Below are 16,304 nucleotides of genomic sequence, written 5' to 3'. Positions count from 1 at the left end.
GAAACCATAAACTATTTAACTTTTTATTATATCATTTCAAATCAATAAAAGATTCAAACCACTAATCCCTAAAGGCCTGAAATAGTATATGTCTGATCATTCACAGTTCTACATAAATAACATAATCACTCTTCAGAAGACCTAAATGATAAAATGTGCAAATTGATGTTCATAATATGGTCATAAACTACGCTAAAGCCTAATACACACGGTACAATTGTTGGCCAACCGAGCGTCTGATTTTTGTCAAAAGGGTGTGTGTCAGGATCTTGTCTTGCATACTAACGGTACACAATTGTCCTGCAACAAACACAAACGTAGTGACGTACTACGAGGAGTTTCAGCTCTTGAGCGCCACCCTTTGGGGGGCGCCTTCTAATGTCGTGTTTGGTGAGCATTGATTCCAAGCATGCGTGTTTGTACTTTGGACTTTTGTGTGACGGATTTGTGTACTGACCATATGAAAATCTAACGTCAAACCGTTGTCCGCAAAAATTTACTAGCATTTGTTGGACGACAATTGTCAGAAGGAGCGTACTAATGGTAAGATTTTAGGACAACAGTCTGTTTTAATAGACAATCCCCTGCCAACTATTGTACCGTGTGTACGAGGCTTAGGTGTATGGATGCATAGGATCTGATGGATGGAAAAAATACACACAAGCTTTGTTCAGCTGAACACAACAGACAGCAGTGCACGGAGCCAGTGCAAATCGTATTCTATTCTATGTTGCTACCGCTGTCACGAGCGCCATTTACACAAACGCTGCTGATCAGTTGAATCTACGGGTAACACCATGGCTAAGTGGTTAGCGCTTCCGCCTAACAGCACTAGGGTCGTTTGTTTGAATCCCAACCACGGTACTACTTGCACAGAGTTTGCATGTTCTTCCTGTGCCTGCGTGGATTTCCTCCAGGTACTCTGGTTTCCTCCCACACTTCAAAGACATGCCGATAGGTTAAATTTTGTCCTGTATTGGCTAGAGCTGCACGATTCTGGCCAAAATGAGAACCACAATTTTTTTTTTGCTTAGAATAAAGATAATGATTCTCGAGACGTAAAATCTTTTGCATTATACAGAAAAAATTGGTCTAACTTTACTGTAAAGTGTAATTTTTTCCAAAAAAATTGCATTTGAAAGGCCTGCTGCGCAAATAGAGTGTGACATAAAATATTGCAACAACCACCATTTTATTCTGTAGGGTCTCTACTAAATATATATATATAGCCAGTCAAGTTCCTCCACCCCAAACTCACTCTTCTGTGTCTTTATGGACCTTGCTTTGTGCACTGGATGCGCAGTCATGTTAGAACAGGAAGGGGCCATCCCCAAACTGTTCCTACAAAGTTGGGAGCATGAAATTGTCCAAAATGTCTTGTTATGCTGACGCTTTAAGAGTTCACTCCTCTGGGACCAAGCCCAACCCCTGAAAAACAACCCCACACCAGTGCACCAGACAAGGTCCACAAAGACACGGATACTCGGGCTCTGGTTTCCCATCGATAAATAACATTTACGTTTTTTTACATTTTACACTGGGGTGCCTCGTGATTTTGTGTACTTTTGTTAAAGGTTGCCACCACTGAATAATAGCTGAGATCCATCGGTTTAACTAAATGCAATTGTCCTTTGCTGATACACATATCTAATTAGGAGTTATACATCACAACCCAATTATCACTCTGGAATGAATCTCCTATAATGCTGTATATAAATGCAAAAATAGGTAAGTGCATTAAAGAAAAAAATAACATATTTTTGTGTTCCTTAATATGTCATCACTCAAACCTCACCCTATATCTATTAGACCCCTTTTCACACTGAGGCCTTTTTCAGGTGCTAAAGGGCTAAAAATAGTGCCTGTAAAGCGCCCAAAAAACGCCTCCCCTGCAGCCCCAGTGTGAGAGCACAAGTGCTTTCACACTCAGAAAAAGTCAGACGTTAGAAAAAGTTCTGTAAGCAGCATCTTTGGAGCGGTGTGTACAATACCCCTCCACCGCTCCTGCACATTAAATGAATGGGCACCACTGGCGAAGCATCTTCAAAGCGCAGCTGCACTTTTCTAGTGCATTTAACCCTTTGGCTGCTAGCAGGGGGTTACAAGGACCCCGTATATATATATATATATATATATATATATATATATATATATATATATATATATATAATTTTATCTCTATCCTGATCTCCAGAAGAAGGGTGGTGGATATTTTTATTCCTATATTAAAGTGAGGTATTACCCTATTATATGGCAATTTGTAAATTCTCTACATGGATAGTATACAAGTGATCATACAGCCCTTGCACTTTGACCAATATGGAAGCTACTGCACTGGCAAAGTAACACATAAAGCATCTCCTCAGTACTGTGATCTATATAATCATGGGATTTTATCTTTAATCCATCACTAAGGGTAATATCTGGACTTTCACATGTAGATTTGCATAGCTGCAATGTCCACATTCGTGGGCACCTATAGTCTTGAAGTGTTTTTTTTTTCCTTCTATTTTGAACCAACTTACCCCTTAATTACCTATTTAAAAAAAAAAAAATCTTTGGTGTTTGTGGGGACTACCTGTCCGGATCCAGGTTGAGCCACCAGTAAGGTTCGGTTCATACTGCAATACTGTAATGGGATTTTCAGTGCAAATATGTAGTGCGAATTTGATGCAACTTTGGATGTGTTTAGCCTAATCCATGGAGCCAAATTCCACTGATATTGGTTCAAACCTGCACAGAGTTGCATTGATGTAAAGGGCACCATTGAAAAGAATGTGATTTCATTTGTCACTCTGTGTGACTCAATTCGCATCAGAAATTGCACCAGTGTGAATCAGAACTAAGTTCCATATTTTCTCAATTATCTTTTAGGGCCGGTTCACACTAGATGTGGTGCAAATTCGCTGAAAATTCACACTGCGTCAATCACAACCTGTCCGTGCGAACTGATTGGGGAGTGTATGTTAGCAACACCCCGCAATCAGTTTGCAAAAGGCAGCACAAAGACTGCAACTCTGCAATTAGAACAGGTCCACAAAAAAAAAATAATCTATAAATCATTAGTATATCAATGACATGCTAACACATGGTCCAGAAACCCAATAGCCTCATCATTCTCAAAAATCTGGCATTCCCTTCCCTCCAGGTGCGTTGGCATAGGACAGTGCAAAAGCCATGCCTATTACCTGAAGGTAATGGATTGCCTTTATACAAAAAATATGTGATACAGTATGAACTCCAAGAAATGTAATAGAAACTCATAATGTTGTGCCTGATCTATATTTGTTCACCAATAAATTCTCCAACCTGAATCATGAGGTTTGCTGGAATAAAGATATTAAAAGGCAACTCCATAGCACTGTAACCCCATCCAAAATCTGTAATAGGTGCACTGTATCTTTTTATGAAAGAATGATGTGTGAAGACAAATTCTTGTGCTTGTCAACATATTGACAAGACCTTTCCATTAAAGGGCCTCTACTGGAAATTATAGGGTGTCCCGGAGGACCTTCAAGAGGTTTAATTAGGTAGGACATAAAAGACTGGTGTAACTGGTTCAGGTACCATCATTAAGGAGTTTACCTCCTTTTGTAATAATTCTTTCATTTACATCTGCCTTAATAATAATTGCAGATAGTTTGCCTTCATCTTCCTGGTTTGTCTCATCGTTGTTTACGGTTCTCCTTTCTGCAGAAGTCTATGACATAATCGTGTAGTATTCCCAATGTAAGAGGACAATTTTGTCTCTCGTCACAGAATTGTCATCTTGCCGTGCTTGTAACGTTTTGCTTTCCTCCTTGGGCATATTGTCCATTTCTCCTCTCTTAATATTGTTTCAAATTCTGAACAGACATTTTTTAACCACATCCCGCCCGGCCTATAACAGAATCACGGCCGGGAAGTGGTTCTTTTATCCTGACTGGGCGTCATATGATGTCCAGCAGGATAACATGCCGGCGTGCGCCCGAGGGGGCACGCAGCGCTGCAATCGTGAGTGCGGCATAACAGAGGCTTCTTACCAAGTGATCAGCTGTGACCAATCACAGCTAATCATCGCGAGAACCAGGAAGTGCCGGTAAACGGCATTCCTCGGTTCATGCTGACAGGGAGAGCCGATCGGTGGCTCTCCCTGTCTGGGAGGGGGTGGGGGGGGGGTCTGTGCTGATAATCAGCACATTGATTATCAGCACAGCCCCATCATATGTGCCAATCAGTGCCCCAATAATAAAGTCTGTCAGAGCCCACCACAGTGCCAATCAGTGCCCAGCATTAATACCTGTCAGTACCTGCCCAATCAGTGCTGCCCATCAGTGCCATCTTAGTGTCCGTCAATGCCCATCAGTACCGCCTGTCAGTGCTACCTATCGGTGCCCATCAATTCTACATATCAGTGCTGCCTCATCAGTGCCCGTCAGTGAAGGAGAAAACAAAATTTTATAACCGAAACGAAGAAAAACTTTTTTTTTTTTTTCAAAAATGTCGGTCTTTTTTAGTTTGTTTAGCAAAAAATAAAAACCACAGAGGTGATCAAATACCACCAAAAGAAAGCTCTATTTGTGGGAAGAAAATGATAAAAATTTAGTTTGGGTACAGTGTTGTATGACCGCGCAATTGTCATTCAAAATGCGACAGCGCTGAAAGCCCAAAATTGTGCTGGGCAGGAAGGGGCGAAAGTGCGAAATATTGAAGTGGTTTTTAACAAATATATTTTTAGATTTTCTTTCAAAGAAAAGGCTGAGAATGGTTTTTATTTGTTCCAAAATCTCATATTGTTCCCATTTTAGAATTTTTCTGTTGGTCTCTAGGATATTTAAAGGTTTAATCCCTGTACACAGGGGCCAACTGTGTTTACAGTAGCCGGTCCGACAGACACCAGCCGAATGTCCGGCTTCTGATGAAGGGGCATGACCGCTAAATATCTGCGGACCGGCATGGGTCAGGACCAGTGTGTTGTGGTGGGGGGCAGTCCCACTGTCAGAATACAATAGCTCAGAGGGGAGGTCACTGTACTAACATTGGATACAATGTTACAATGTACAAGCTCCTCTGTTTTTTTTTTTTTTTTAATTATTATTTGTTTTATTTAGTCTGCTGGGGTTGAAGGGGGGGAAAAACTGATAATGTATACCTAGCTTTATCCACACTCCTCCAGCATCTTCATTGCTTTGAACTGATGCTGTGAACAAGGCTCTTCGCCAAAACATATTAGCAGTTACTTTGTACTTGGTGATTATCAAATAAAGAATTTGGATGGATTCCAGAGTGCGGGTTCTTTCTATAGATCCATCTTCATTGCTTTCTTCTAAAAGGTCTCCCAAGCATTTCTTCGCTTATAATCTGCTTGTGATAAGTCTGTCTACTGCTGGATAAGACCATCCAAAGGGTGGCTTTGTTTTCTATTTATGTAGATTTAAAAAAAAAAATAACATTCAATGCAAAACAATGTCTTTTACATTACAGTTCACATAACTATGATTAAAGTGGAGTTCCACCCATTTAAAAGTCAGCAGCTACAAAAAGTGTAGCTGCTGACTTTTTAAATCAGACACTTACATGTCCCACGGTCCAGAGATGCGGGCGTACGAAGCCTCTCTCCTCTCCCCGCGGTGCCCGCATTCTAACTGTGGCCGAGCTGTGCTGTGAATGGCCCGGCAATCTTCTGGGACCTGTGACATGTCCCAGAAGATTGGAGGGAGGGAGGAGAGCTGAACTTCTTTCCGGCGCCAGGTGAGGAGGTGGGAGCTGGGGGCTTGTAAAAATGGGTGTGTCCCCCCCCCCCCCCAAAGACATGCCAGATGTGGTATGTCAGGGGGTAACCAGGGGGTAATCATCTTTATATCATCCCCTATGTCAGATAAAAACCTGTATCCTAGTGCCTGTGCGTTTATTTTAAAAAAAGCCAATTTTTCTACCTGCTCCAGGGGGCCAATTTTTCTCTGCTGACGTCAGCCAAGGAGTAGAGAGCCTGGAGTCACGTGATCGCTGGGAGATGCTGTTAAAACAGGTTGTGTATATATATATATATATATACACATACACACAGCTACAGCTTTTTATCTGACAGAGTGGATGATATAAAGGTCAGATAGTTTTGAAGCAGCAGGGAAGGGGGGGGGGGGGGGGCTGCAGATAGCAGCACATGACAGAGGTACGTACTCTGACCACACTGTCAGGGCTCAGTAGCCCTGATATATCGTGGTCAAAGTACAGGGGGAAGGTAGAAACTTCTAGAAGCACTGTGCTGTATAACATGCTTTAAGGGAACAGGATCCTTTGTAAACCCCCCCCCCCCAAAAAAAAAAATGCTTTAACTACTTGTCTACCGGGGCATTTTTTTAATTTTCCGCAGACATGTTAAAATTAGCATTTCTACCACCTTCACAGCACTGTAGTGGCACCTGGATCACTTTTACTTGAAAGCCCTTCACCAGCTTTAAAAAACCAATAGCAAGCTCTTGGCTGCCTCTTTAAAGGGGTTGTAAACCCCCATGGTTTTTCATTGTATGCATTAAGGTGAAAAACCATCTGTAGTGCTGCAGCCCCACAGTGCCCCCATTTTACCTGCCTTGACCCGATTTTCTTCTCCCCGGGGATGAGCACACCAGCTCTAGCTGGTGTCTCGTGTACTGGTTGGGTAAGATTGATAGCAGTGCAGCCATTGGCTCCCGCTGCTGTCAATCAAATCCAATGATGTGGGGGCCGAGGCCAAGTCCTGATTCTGTGTCAATGGACGCAGAAGCAGGACTCGGGAGCGTGCTCGCCCAGGTGTCCACCGTAGGAGAGCGCTTCTCCGATGTGGGCACTCGATGCGGGGAGGAGCTACTAGCGCCACTGAGGGACCCCCGAAGAAGGGGATTGGGGCCACTCTGCAGAACAAACTGCATAGTGGAGGTAAGTATGACATGTTTGTAATTTTAAAAAAAACAAAAAAAAAACGCTAGGCTTTAGTAACCCTTGAAAAATACCAAAATGTGTATAACCAAAGCTTGGTAGACAAGTGGTTAGGGCCGTATAGGGCTGAAACTTGTTAGAAAACTTTGTTTTTTGCTTTTGCATTAATACATTTTGGAAGTTAGGCTAAGTGCAGAATTCTTACTACATACAGTATATCTCTGAGTGGCATACAAAAGCATTCTTTTGCACCAGTTTTTCCCACAGAACTAAAAACGGATACGATTAAGTAGGTATGCATTTTATTCATACACTCTTGTAAAAAGGATCTTCAGTCAGATGTGCCAAAATTAAAAGTCAGCAGCTACAAAAACTTTAGCTGCTGGCTATTGATAAACAGACACTTACCTGTCCGAGGATCCAGCGCTGCCCTCACCCGGACCGATTCTTCATCTGTCTTTGGGTCCTTGGTGCAGACATCTTAATTGTGGGCAGTTTTTAATTTTAACCTTTTTAATATCCCTTTAAGCTTAGAATAGGTGAGAGGGCTGGGGAGTTTATTAGAAATGATATATAATATATATATATGCTATGCTCTTAGAACTACATCCTCACCAACCTCCAACCAGTGTGTGGGCAGGCTCTTGACAGCAGCATTGTTCTCCTAGAAAGGAATTGGTACATTCATGTGCAGTGGGGACAGATGGTTTCAGGATAGGAAGTGGGAGGACATCGGGGGAATGGATGTTCACACTGCAGATTGTGAACCCAGAAACGCTCAGCTCAACAAATGCGTAGGGAGCACACGTGTATGTGAAAAACAATTGTGCAACACATTTTGGGTATCACCACGCACACTGAGAGACATAATCTGTTTAACTCTAAGCTATCTGTAAAGGCAGTTTAACCATCGACGAATAACAATTTTGGGTATCATTGTTTTTTGCCACTTTGCAGGCGCATGTAGTTTTGATACTTGACATATTTGTAGCTTTGTAAAGGGCAGAGAGGGGTTTATTAGGGCTTCTAGGTCTCTAGGCCGGCAGTGTAGGTGAAGAAGGCTTCTTTCAATTCAAAATTTAGATTTTTCTAGTGTAATAAATGAATTTAAAGAAGGTTCTATCAGCTATAGTAGGTTCTGTGTCTCTCTTCCCCCACCCCAGGAGGCAGATTTTGAGATTTAGGGAAATTGGATTGCGGTAAGCCGAGGTGCATAATTAACCAGATCGTACAAAAAGATTTGACTATGAGGACAATTCCAGACAATGTGTATGAAATCTTCCTGATCATGGGGGAACACGCGGAGGATGAAGAAGGGTAGATTCTGCAAGTTTTGGCTGGTGTCAGGTGAATAGAATTTTTATAGTGCATTAGTTGATCCCTAGCAAAAATCAGGTTCCCAACCCATGCCAGTCTGCACGGCTGTAATAATTAACCATATCTAGATATAACATACTTGTAGACACTTGATAAAGGTTTGTTGAGATCAGCGTTTTGTAGGAGGCCATAACTGGCCAGTCCCAAATTGGGATTGGTAGACATGTCTACATTGTAAGTATCTAAAGAGTTAGTGGTTTTGAAATTTGTAATTTATAAGGTATAAATAACATTTTTATTTTTCAACAGAGTGGCGATGGCTTAGAACTGCTTTTAGTTTGTCCGTTCCCCTTTCACACTGGGGCGGTGGGGGCGTCGGCGGTAAAACAGCGCTATTTTTAGCGCTGTTTTACCGTTGTTTTTGCGGCTGTATTCAGCCGCTAGCGGTGCGGTTTTAACCCCTGCTGGTGGGCGAAAAAGGGTTAAAACCGCTCGCATAGCGCGGCTATAGCCACGGTATTGCCGCGCTGCCCCATTGGTTTCAATGGGTAGGAGCGGTGAATACACCGCTCCAAAGATGTGGTTTGCAGGAGTTTTTTTCTTCTCCTGCCAGCGCACCGCTTCAGTGTGAAAGCCCTCGGGCTTTCACACTAAGCAAACAGCAGCGGCTGTTTTGGGTCGGTTTGCAGGCGGTATTTTTAGCGCAATAACGCCTGCAAACCGCCCCAGTGTGAAAGGGGTCTTAGAGAGATTCACCCTTACTTTGTCTTGTTTACTATTATCATCAAATGTGAAAGTAAAAGAAAATCCCAAAATTTGATTGTCCCCAATAACAGTAAAATAGGGGGAATCTCCAATGGGAACACTAGTTCTGGCGACATGAGGGGACCCTAATTTGCAGGAATTTCCTCTCACTTACTGTTTTTGGCTATGAGACAGGAAGTGAAGGTAAAAACAAAAATGTCACCAGCACACCAGGTTTCTCCAAAATGTGTTGAAAGTTTTATTAGCGATCACATCGTTAAAGCAAAAAGCAACAATTCGGAGCCATGGCCAAGGTTAGTTGTTTCATGTATTTCCTGAATGCTATTTTGATGTTCTTTGACAAAAAGCGTTTTTCTTGTCATATTCTTATTTTAAGGTTCATTTAGATGGTGGGAATGTGACACCATTCGTCGTCAGGGGGCAGGGCTAAGGCCATTTCGTGCTCACTGATTGGTGGATGGTTCTTTGTCAAATTTGTTTATTGAAGTTTTATAAGTCAGGTAACAGGTTCAAAAGCAATACAGGAATATACAATAGTAAGGTAGGTACAGTATAATATGACAAAAGATAAAGTTGTCTCTTACTTTAAACAAAAGATTGTCAACTCCGAGAGACATTTCCTATAGTGTTAAGAAAGCAAAAATGTCTAAACATAGACTATGATGGAAAATTATAAAATTATAATTTGAGAATATCTAAAGTTTTAAATAAAAGAAGCGTTAAGGAATTGTCGCTCTCATATTTCAGGTAAGAGGAAGTTCCAATGGTTAATAACGTCATAGAAACATGAAATATAATTGGTGGATGGTTCTTTAAATATCTTCGTTTTATATTGCACTTTGTCACGTGCCTGAGAATCCTGTGTGGCTCCGAAACGTTGCTTTCTGCTGTAACAATGTGATCGTGAATACATTTTGGACCCATTTTGGAGATCCCTGGTGTGCTGGTGACATTTTTGTGTTTTGACTTTAAACAATTCCAGCCGGTGGTCACTACAGCACCCACTTAGATACACAGCCATTTCAACAGGAATGTGTGCATCAGGATTAGTACGTAGGAAGTGAAGGTAAATCTCCCCAATGGAATACATATGGCAAAAGGAAACTATCAAGGCTTATAACTGTTTCTTGCTCTATGCAAAGTGAAAGAAAAAAAATTGTGCCTGTAATTCTACTTTTAAGTTCTGAAAACTATATTGATAATCTATCTTGGGATGTCCACACTACTGGGTCAGGTATGTCTAGAAAGTGTGGAAGCATTGGGTGCTTCCATATTAGTATATACAATAAGTAGAGGTAGGTGTAAAGGGTGGTGATGCAATGATAGTGGATTTAATAGATATTGTTTATGGGTGAAAAGACTTGGGGACACGACGCAGTCGGTGATGCAAGGCCTTATATAATCCCTCAGCTGCAGTGTCTACAGCAGGGATATGCAATTCGCGGACCTCCAGCTGTTGCAAAACTACAAGTCCCATCATGGCTCTGCCTCTGGGTGTCATGCTTGTGGCTGTCAAAGTCTTGCTATGCCTCATGGGACTTGTAGTTCTGCAACAGCTGGAGGTCCGCTAATTGCATATGTCTGGTCTAGAGGTTTGTGACTACCAGTCTCTCTCTCCAGCCAAGATTACTCTAACATGACTAGACACATTCTATGTGTACCCCCATTCCACAGAAGCCCTGAGATAAACATCGTGGAAGTTCCTAAGGAAAGAGCAGGGAGTACCTTTTTTATTTTTATGAGCTTTATTTTTGCATTTAGAGATAACAAGGTTTTCCAGGCATTCAAATTGTTTTTAGGACGTATAAGAAGAGGGGAGACATTTAAAGGGCTGAAAACCAGTACTGCTTTAGTTGTTTCAAAGCCCATATATTTCGAGACCCCATGGAGTGGAACAGGAGGTAGCTAGTCCAAAGGATCTGATGGCTCTAATGGCAGGATTTTAGACTCCCCCCAGATTACTTTCAGTCCAGTATAAATGGAGAGGTTGTTTAAAATGCATAGGGTTTCCTGTAGGGATGCACCTGTATCCTCCTTTTTCAGGCTGTCTATGTTCAAACCACAGAGCTAGAATTTTCACAGGGCAGCAACACATTATCTATATCTTATCACAGGTTTGCTCTAAAGAGGATTGGCATCCAAAATGTGTTGAAGAATGCAAGGTCTGCATATGTTGCAGCTCCCCGGCCCTTAAAATAACTTGCAGTGAAAGCTATAAAACAATACACTAAAGAAAAACCCTACTCGCTGATATTTGGCATGCTCTTCTAGGCAAGGGTGACCTCATGGGATCATGGAAAAGTTAAGGATCCCAAATCCTGTAAGAATGTGTTCCCTTGAAATGTTAACATGACCTCTCATAGGACTTGAGATCCAGCTAAGGGGTAGGGCTAGTGTGTGTATGTAATTATGTGTGTGTGTATGTATGTGTATATATATATATATATATATATATATATATATATATATATATATATATATATATATATATATATATATATATATATATATATATATATATATATATATATAATATATTATTTTTTGTAGCTTTCACTGAACATTTTTCAGAGGTTAGAGGGCTGCAGCTTAAGCGGTCCTTGCATAGGCCCACTTTCTGTAGCACCCCCTATACCTCTGGGGACTACACCATTAAGTGACGTCAAATGTTAATTTTGGAGTCAGGCTGGTTGTTGGGCAGACCAGCCAGCAAGGTGGCCTACCCCATGGTCAGCATAGCAGGAATTTAGTGGCAGACAGACTTTAATGAGTCCGTTGCACAGTTTTGCTTGTGTACCTGTGGCATGCCTCCTGTGAGAGCTGCCATAATATTAGACATGGAAGTCCTCTGACACATTGCAATGTTAAAATTTGCCTCTTTAATTCTTAGACCCCTTTCACATTGGGGCGTTTTTCAGGCGCTTTTGCGTTAAAAAAAGCACCTGTGTGAAAGGGCTCGGGCCTTCACATTGGGATTGCAGATGAGGCTTCTTTCAGGCGCTTTTTTTAACGCTAAAGTGCCTGAAAAACGCCCCAGTGTGAAAGGGGTCTTGGTGTAAAATTTCACAAGCAGGGGGATTAATCTGCAGCTTTATTTCTGGCATTGTATGTCAGATGCTTACTTTAAATTGTATTATGTAAAAAATATTTGCTCTATAAAAAATGTGCCCCATCTAGTAAGATGAGATTAACATAATTACACGGAATGTTAATTCATTCTCAGTAATGCTGTTTCATCAGTTGACAATAATCCTTTAATGTTTTTTTTATTTGGAATAACTGGAATGGTTAGACGATGACAACGCAAATACACGGGGATAATCGAAGGTCTTATAGAAGAAAGACTATTCCCAGTATAGTAGGCATGGACTTGCAGTCTGGAGCAGATAAGGTTATGTACATATATAGCGAGCTTCTCATGCAGCCTGCTGTAAGGCAGGACTGATCCTGGTAAAGATTATGATCTGGCACAGAAGCAAACCCCAAGCTGGGTCCCACCCATATAATTATACAATGAAAGTATATCATTGTGAGGTCACCAGCCTGCCCTGTATTCCTGTGTGTGTGTATACTCAAGGTTTTTTTAATTTATTTTTTTCAGTCCATGCAGCAAAGATTTTAGCTTTGGTTTTTATTTTTTTCCTCTCAATCTTTGTATGTAGAAGTAAAGTTGCTCTTAGAACAATTTTTCACCAAATACTATGCAGATTAGTCCTCCGTTTTATTCTGTGAACTGTTTGCCATTCTGATTGTTTGTACTACAGGTGGGGCCAGTTTTGCACGGTTGTCACAGTGAATCCATAGACTTGGCTTCACTCAGTCCCTAGAAATCAATTTTTTTTTTCGATGCCCTATAGCAGGGGTCTCTAAACTTTTGAAACAAAAGGCCAGTTTACTGCCCTTCAAACTTCAGGGGGCCGGACTGTGGCCAGTGGGAATAGAATATGCCCTGGCATGGGTAGAAGTAAGCAAAGCCATAGGCTTTGTGGTCAGTGGGAGTAAAAAAAAATGACATCATTGGTGTCAGTGGGAGAATTGGTTCCCCATCTTGTCAGTGGAATGAATAGTGCCCCGTCTTTGGTGTTAGAGGAACGAATAATGCCTCGTATCACTGGAAGAAATAGTGCCCCAAGGGCCCGATTAAAGGCAAGTAAAGGTCCACATTCGTGGCCATAGTTTGGAGACCCATGCTCTATAGAAACCTGTCTTGCAGCAGTGTAATAAATAACAGAATTGCAACAGATTTATTGACTTTATCGAGATTTGTCAACTCAAATTTGTAGGTACCTTAGAGATCATAAAAAAGACTGGCACTTTGTGATTTTTTACTAAAGCTGAAGAGTGAAAAATCAGGCTCACTTCTGCATAGAAGCCAATCAGCTTTCAGATTTTATTGCCAAAGCTTAATTGAGCAAGCTGAGATTAGAAGCTGATTGGCTACCATACACAGCTGCACCAGATTCCAAGTGCACCAGTTTTAGTAAATGTACCCCCTTGTGTTGCATTGAACACCATTTATATTGCATTCTGTATGTTTGAGTTTCATCGCTTTGGAAAAGCGTTTGCAGGAAACTGCACCAGAAGTGCAGCAAGCAGAATTTTTTAACAAGATGAGAACATTTGAAGAGTAGAATTGAAATTAGTTTAAAAACAAACTAATTTCTAACCGTGTATATGGTTTTTGTTCAGGAAAGTACATTCACTTCAAAATCCTATGTTAAAAGCCAATGAAATTTTAAAGTAATTTCGAATGACTGTTTGTCAAGTTGAGTGTGACTTTTCATAAGAACGTTCGTACGAAAATTCACTGTGCAATCATGGCAGTTTCCCACTATGTCTTGGATAGGTCACACATATGCTGTTAAAATGACAATCTTGCCCAAAATACTTCCGTACCATGCCCATCCTCGTCCCCTCCTCCTACTTTCGTCGACTACAGAACAGAATCCTATCTTTCATTTGGACCTACAAACACCCTAGAATGTTGCGTTCCCCACCCGCCTCACACATAGACTACGGGCTGGCCCCGGGGGTCCCCAATGTTGAAAAACCTTATTTGGCAGCTCAAATCTCCCAGCTCACCATGCTCAATGCAACAACTGACATTCCACTTTGGCTGCTTTTTTAACTCCTTAACTGTGCACCAACTCCAGCCTCGGCCTTGCTATGGCTCCCTCATAGGTCTCGCCCACCTTCCCTGAACCCCTTGATGTTGCACAGTTTGCAACTCTGGGACTCTGTACGCTACCCAGGTAGCCCAATGTCCCCTTTACTACCTCTCCTTCGAACTTCTGAACAATCCCTTCTTTCCCCCTTTGTCTTAAACAACCAATACTGTTTTCTAGGTGGTTCTCCCATGGCCTTATGCATGTCTGTCGCTTTCTTACTTCCTGTACTTTCCCATCCTGACGCTCCTTTTTAAGAGACTTATGAAGCAACATTTTTGGAATTCTTCTGATACCTTCAGCTTTGCCACTGGCTGATTTCCTTGTGATGCACCTCCACCTTCCCATTCCAAAACCTTCCTGGCCTTTGAGCATATTTGTTTGCACTCTGCTGGTGCCTTGGGCATAATTTTAGCAATCTACTCCTCCCTGATCGCTACTGGCACTTTCTCATTCATCTATGCTTCTCTTTGGGAGCGTGATTTGGCACTTTTCCATTGACCCTGAGGAGTGGAGTAAAGTCTGGTCTATGATGGCAAAATGTTCTTTCACTGCTGTGACCTTGAAGGCGGCCTATACGGTTCTTTTAATGAGATGGTATTGGGCTCCAGCTCGTATAGCACATGCAAACCCTTCCTATAGTAATAGATGCTTGGGCTGCGGCCAATGTGAAGATGTCCTCGACATTTGATGGACTTGCCAGGGCCTGACCGGATTTTGATCCAGGGCCTTCGGACTCTTGCACACCTTGTTCCATTTTCCCGTCCGTAAGGATGCAAAGTTGGCTTTGTTACACTGCCCTATCCAGGGCCTGTTCTATTCTGTCAACAAAAGCTGGCCCTGATCTGTTTCTTGCCACCAAGTGTAATATAGCCAGGGCCTGGAAAAAACCCACTTTTTCATTCACAGCAGTTAAGGATTGTTAGACCACGATAATCAACAAAAAGATATTTAGTGGTGTCAGGGAGGTATTAATAGATTCAAAATACAGTACTCTTAGATGGGCATCTTGGCAAACACCGCATACAGGGATATGGAAATGGTATTTGACATCACGCACACAGGTTGGACTGGTGTCTTTATTCAACCTTACCAACTATGTAACTATGATATCCATCATTTTACACAATTCCCATTCCAAATTTCTAAAAATATGGGTACCTTGGCTACCTTATGCTTTTCCCATGCTACACCCCACCAGTTTGGGTAATTTGTAACTTGCTACCTGTCTACTGCCTGAGCCTGCAGCAGGATCCTGCCACCCCCCCCATTTTTTTTTCCCCCCTGTCTCTCCTTTCTTGTGCTGTGTACTACTATTCTACATTATCTTCCTCCTTAGCTCAGTTTCACTTTTTACTATCACGTGTTTTTTCGTACCTGGGTCATCCGACTCGGCCAGTATTTCAGGCTCTTTCTTTGAAATGTTCATTATTATGTCACGGATGAACCCACCTTCACTAACATTTATTAGCTGTGTATACATGTTGCTTTCATTTATATATGCCTGTAATTGCACCTTGTGTGTATGACTTCTTGTTTTGTACTTTTCTAAAATCCATTCACACCAGAAACTGCACATAACTGCGTGTTTTTGACTGCATGTTTACATGCATTTGATGTGTGCTTGGATGTATTTTGCATGCATTTTGTGCTGCATTTAGAACTGCACTTTTCTATACCTATAGTTTTCTTGGCTTATCTACTTCAATACTGGGCACTTTCACCCCCTTCCTGCCCAGGCCATTTTTCAGCTTTTAATGACAATTGCGCGATCATGCAACACTGTACCCAAATTAATTTTTTTTAGCATTTTCTTCACACAAATAAAGCTTCTTTTTAGTGGTATTTATTCACTGCTGAGATTTTTTCATTTTTTGATAAAAAAACAAAACATAAAAATACCAAAGAAAAAAGTTTTTTTCTATGTTTCTGTCAGAAAATTTTGTAAATCAGTCATTTTTTCTCCGCTGATAAGGAAGGCACTGATAGGCAGCACTGATTGGCATAACTGGGTACGTCACAGAGTGACGTCACTAATGGGCACTGCTGGGGGCTGCATTATAATGAAGGGTACTATGATTACCTTTTACACATCTTCCCTGTGAGAAGATGCCGCTGATCGATGCGAGGGGAGGAGAGCCAATAAATGGCATCTCTTCATTT

This window comes from Aquarana catesbeiana, linkage group LG03 (genome assembly GCF_042186555.1).
Source record: "Aquarana catesbeiana isolate 2022-GZ linkage group LG03, ASM4218655v1, whole genome shotgun sequence".
NCBI lineage: Eukaryota > Metazoa > Chordata > Amphibia > Anura > Ranidae > Aquarana > Aquarana catesbeiana.
Note: the sequence above shows the minus strand (reverse complement) of the source record.